This window comes from Priapulus caudatus, unplaced genomic scaffold (genome assembly GCF_000485595.1).
Source record: "Priapulus caudatus unplaced genomic scaffold, Priapulus_caudatus-5.0.1 Scaffold269, whole genome shotgun sequence".
In the NCBI taxonomy this organism is placed as follows: Eukaryota; Metazoa; Priapulida; class Priapulimorpha; order Priapulimorphida; family Priapulidae; genus Priapulus; species Priapulus caudatus.
Window position 1 is genome coordinate 137292 of NW_014577330.1, and position 6000 is coordinate 143291.

At 42.5% G+C, this 6000-nt stretch overlaps 1 protein-coding gene across 2 annotated transcripts in view; it reads left to right on the forward strand.

Annotated features, from left to right (window-relative positions):
- The window catches only part of LOC106808343 (calmodulin-A-like), a 33628-nt gene that overhangs the window by 23968 nt on the left and 3660 nt on the right, over positions 1-6000 (forward strand). The window lies entirely within an intron of this gene.

The following is a 6000-nucleotide window of genomic DNA, read 5'->3' on the forward strand; positions in this document are numbered from 1 at the left end:
TTATATTAATTAATCACGGTCTAAACCGAAACTTTTTACTGACATATAAATGGCGCTGTTACATTCGTACAAAAGCGGCTTGAGCAAGAGTTACACTGTAGTCGATAACGTCGTATCCAAAATTCCGCGTGTTACAAACAAGTGTTGCATTTAAAAACGATCGTAAGTCGAGCCCGGTTCGTTATTATTAATATTAATTGCATATAATATGAAGACTTACGAGGGGGTAATAAGCAGTAATAGAGACAACAGATAGTTGGATCTACTGGACGCTGTACGAGCTATCAGCACAAACAAATACGTAACAACTGTTAGACTTTATTATTGATTCTTCCGCGCCTAATATAACCATTACTCGAGCACATAAACAATATGAACTCCAGCGATACCTGTTTTCTTGTTTGTAGGCCTAGTAAATTCACCGCGCAATGTATATACATGTATATACTTATACTAGCTCTACCTGCGTAGGCCTTCGCTGCTCAAACGTCGCGGTGATAGACAGTGCTAGTGGCTTAACAGGCTTGATAAACGGAACAGTGTCACGAAAGGCTCAGTCGGCATCATTTCACGACTAGTTGTCCGGCAGGCATTATATCCAACGCGGAAACCGCCCGCATGTAATTAATTTTGTAACACTGCTATCGCCGACGTCGTGTACCGAGAAGGTCGACACAATTGCGTAGGCCTGGCTACTCCAGCGACTAAGACCGTGACTGTATTAAAAATATCGTGACAATGTTCGAGAGCACGAGTGAAGACCGTGACCAGACACATAACACTCATCTGTGAGTGCTCGACACGTGATTGAAAGTGTGTGACGGCCAGACACGGTAATATCGCGACATCGTTCGACACGTGAGTGAAAACTGTGGAGCGCAAGACACGGATATCTCGTGACATCGCCAATAAAGAACTGGCAGTCCCGGGGACTGTGGACGAGTAGATAATCATGATCAGTGAATGGCCTTAAATCTACGGGCGAAATTCTCACTAAATAGTGATTACATAGACGACTTGACACTGAACCCGCGAGTAGGATACGAATAGCCATGTTGGGTGGGATGGGGTGGATAGGGAGCGTGGATCTCGGGGGGACATGGTGGGATCAGGGTTTGACAGCCACGTCCGTACAGCATTACTTCGCTCAACAAAATGCTACGCAATTTTGTTATAAATCACGCAAACACAAAAACGTCGCGGCGCCGCAGTGAACGTTTACAAAGCAACGACGCAACGGTGGTAAACTTGCACGCACGATATTAAATGTACCCATCCATTAAAGAACAAGCCCGAACTGCCATCACCGTAATAACGTTTGGTAACATTTACTCAGTCGTGTGAGCGAACGGGGCAATCACATAAGCACGCAGCATATATTATAGTCGTCATGAAATGCATCAATATCATGCAATCCTATATCTACACATACATACATACATATATATATATAATAACTATACACCATATCGCACGGAACCGTATTGGTGATCAACGACAACAGATCTTCGTCAGAAAAAAATGTGTCCCATTGTGACTGCAGATCTCATGTGTCTTTAAATTGCATCCATTATTTCCTAACATAATCTGAAGTTACACTCGCAGTGAAATGAGCAAACCAACGTAATAATATCAGGTTGGCATAAACGCTTTTTGGCTGCCTACAGCCTTAGAAAACTCAGAGTAACTAATTAATTATAAAACTCGTTTGAATTAAATTCAGTGTGTGAATTGCGACATTATCTGATTGTTGACATTAAATCCGTACTCAAGCACTCATAGGAGAAAACAGTCAATCAATAGGTAACACACCATGCGCTGCAGACACGGCGAAAAACGCAACCAAGAATGTTATAATAGAAATGATTCTAGAACGTTGAAATTCAATTCATAAGCAGGCCTCAACGTGTGTAGAACACTGGGGCCCGTGGGTGTTATAAAAGGTTGCGTGTGGTAGGTTGGGCGACGGCGGGCAGTGTTAATTCTAGTACACAGTTCTTATTTCACCGCATGGCAATCGATTCTACATTCTGAGAGTGCGCGTGCAGAGATACAATTGAATTGCTTGTCTATATGTACATAATAGTTTTTCGAATAATTCGACTGACAGTGCACTACGACACTCGTGACTGCGAAGTTCCTTCATCCACGAAAAAAACTACATCGAACGCATGGCTTGGTGGCCGCTTACATTCGCACAGTAAGAAACCACACGTAAATGACATTGGTATTAGGAACTGGGGCGCCCCATATATATATAGTGCTTAAAAACATTTGCAGCAAGCAGTGCCTACCACATTGCAAGTGGCGTTATTAGAGAAAACTGAGTTGTGACACTGCTGCAGTTAAGTCTAATTACGTCCAGCTAAAACGTTCCCAGTACGAGACTCTGTAGTTCAATACATTCACATGTATATTACAATAACTCACAGTGTATGGGAACAGTGTGCTTGCATTCATTGTATTAACGTGACCAGGAACCTAGAGGGGAAAGTTACCGAGAAGGACGATGATGAAAGAGAGAAGATGGAAGAAGGGGAGGAAGTGGGGCAGGGAAACAGAAGAAAGAGGAGATAGAGAGGGGAGCGAAGAGGGAGAGGAGAGGGGAGAGAGAGAGCGAGCCAAAAACAGCTCCACTATCTAGTCACCAGCTAGTCGTGATGTCTGGATAGAGCCCGAAAACAGCATAAACAGAGAGAAGGCCAGTAGACTCGTCATTGCAAATATAGTTAAAAGGAAAACAATTAAATCTAGGAAACTTTCGCAGCACAAATATAATGCTGCATAAAAGAGATATATCTTACATATTTCTGTTATGCAGACCTTTATCTTTTTATAGTATCGAAACGAAATAGATGACTATACTATAAAATCGATACAAGACGTCATTACAATGCTTTACTTGTGCTTTCCTATCTGCATTGCATAAAACAAGTTACATACACAAATAGGCTGTCACGATTTCTTACTTAAATAATTTAAGAGAAGCGTTGGCAATGCGCTATATTCACTATTAGTTTCAGTAGAACATAGTGTCATATTTTATAACTCAATCCAAGTTTTTACAAGTAAATAGCATTTGAGATAAAGCAATTCCACATTTTTCCGTAGAACTTCTGGGAATTATGACCAGCATGTGTAAGTACTCAGTATTAGTGAACGGCAGAGTTGTGAGCCAAAAATAGTTAACGCCTTAAAACAAAAACAAAAGATTTCTAGTGAAAACTGAACAAGACAAATTTGTATGTGGCAGAGCTGTGAGCCCGATTCAGCTTGAGAATAATTCCGTAAATCTAAATGTCACAGAAGAGAGAGCTGAGGAAATCACTTTCCCATTTTACGCCAGCGTGGCTACTACAATTTACGTGGTAGGACTGCGGAATCCTTGCCCTGATAAACAAACTGCTGAGATACAAACTTCAGCAGGTGGCCCTGCTCTTGTTTAGATACCACGCATAATCCCGATGCATTACGCAATCGGCAAGAGATGTGCACCAGAGGTTGTGTACAACTGGAGGAAACGGAGCGCAGAGCAGAGGTCACGGCTAAAAGTGGGCGTCGGTTGGTGTACGACTTGCGGCGTCTTACCACTGCCCTTGCTTGTGGTTGCTGTGGCTTTGCGGTAGGCGTCTTTCGGCTCGACTATCCTAACGTTCTTACTCGGCACGTTGCTCCACGTGTTCCTCTCAGTAGCTCAGCCACTCACTCATCTTCGCTGAATCACGAAAGCAGAAGGGGGGGGGTAACTTAGTGGAGCTTCATCGAGTGCAGAGACCGGTATTTAAGAGCAGGAAAACTGAAGTTAGGCCAAATCTGAAATTACACATTTCCAGTTGGACGGCACATAAGTAAGAGTCGGTAGGTTCAAGGACAATATTTTTAAGAGGCAGAAAAAGACGTGATAGCTATACTGAAACAAGTGGGCGCGGGGGTCGTTAAAATGTGGTAAAACTGCAAGGTTCACCAGGAATTCAATGCAAGGGACAGTAAAGTAAAGGAAACGAAACACTATCATGGCATATTCATGTGACCTCAGCTATCCATTTGTTGGATGCATTTCGCATCATACCCTACACCGACACTTGCAAAGCGACACTCAGCTATGGGCGAATCAGCCATGTAGCACTAAACCACTTTGTAGCAGTTCAATAGCGCAAGAGCGGCGGCGAGGCTAATGGCAGAACCGTAGCGGTGGGCGTTTGTGATGTGTCTTCTCTCATCCATTCACTGTCAAACGTCCTCTGCTTCCCTCTGAAAACAAAACCCATTTCAAAATCGCGGAAAGATGACGTCTAAAGCAAACCTGTATGTAATTACCTAATCGAATCAAAAAGAGATGAAAGTGTCAAATGACAGCTGTAGGCTCACACACAAAAAAGGACACAAATGAAGTGAGTAAGAAGAAGTCAGTTTTAATTGAGGCAAACCATGCGACAGTACATTAAGAAAACGAATTGCCATCTGTTATATCGCAATAATAATTTATAAACCAAAAGAGTAAATCACAATTATGACCTGTAGTGGCGCTACACCCGCTTTGTAGGCGATGGCGTTGAAATAAACAGGTTAATGCTGCCGTTCCGACATGTTTTGTAACATCTTACTCTAATAGACGTTTTATGCGCAAGGTGGAGAGGAAATACCAATTTTGCATTAAAGATATTGGTCAATTAATCTTGTAAAACGAAGCGCAAGACGATGTGACACCCACAGAACCTGTTTGTGTTATAATAATATGCTATTATAATTGCAAACCCTCAACCTAATTCTGCATAATTTTTTTTAAATATCAAAACCCCTAGCCGCTTAATTCATTCACTACACAAAAAATGAGCAAAATCCGTTGAGCCTGCACTGACTAATGGCAATTCCAATTTCTTGGCCAAAAATCGCGCAGTGGCTCGAAAGTAACGTCGACTGGCGTGGCTTCAAAATAAGACGTTCCATATGGGAGCATAGAGTACAACTACAGCCCCAATTCACAAAGCATGTGGGTAAATGTGGGTCCTGAGTGTATCGTTGACCGAAACCAAAATGTTGACGGACGGACGGACGGACCCCGGACGGACGTACGACGACCCATGGCAAATAGCTCAGCATTGAACGATGTAAGGATGAGCTAAAAATGGGGCAAGTGTTCTTTAGCAAACATACGCTGTTCAGTGGAACGACGTTTTTCGAATGGGGCGCAGTTCTTCATTTTAAATAACGCAGTACGAACTACCAATTGCTTCTCATATCTCCACTATTTCACGGTTCAGAAATCAACAGCATTTCACGCGACACTTACAACTGAGATAATTTTTGTAAGGATGGCACTCGCCGTGTGACGACTTTTTTTTTCGTAACGAAATATTTGCAACGCGCTTTCTTCTTTGACAGCCTCTACTATCTACTATCTTCTTTGACCGACTGCTACATTCTAACCATCTACTTCACGACTTTACGATCTACTATCTTCTTCGACGACTCTACGATCTACTATCTTCGTCGACGACTCTACAATCTACTATCTTCTTCGACCGACTCTAACCGATCTAGCTATCTTCTTCGAAGACTCTAGCGATCTTACTATTCTGCTTCGACGACCTCTACAATCTACTATCTTCTTCGACGACTCTATCAATCTATATGCTTCCTTCGATGACTCTACAATGCTACATGCTTCTGTTGACCGCCGTCTAACGATTTCTACTATCTTTCTTTGACTCTCTATGTTCTACCATCTACTTGACGACTCTACGATGCTACTATCTTCTTTGACAGACTCTACGTTTCTACGCATCTACTATCGACGACTCTAGCGATGCTACATGCTTCTTTGACGGCCTCTACGATCTACTATCTTCTTGACGACTCTACGTTCTAACCATCTTCTTCGACGACTCTACGATCTCTATCTTCTCGACGACTCTACGATCTACTATATTCTTCGACGACTCTACGATCTAACTATCTTCTTGCGAAGGCTCTACGATCCACTATATTCTCGACGACTGC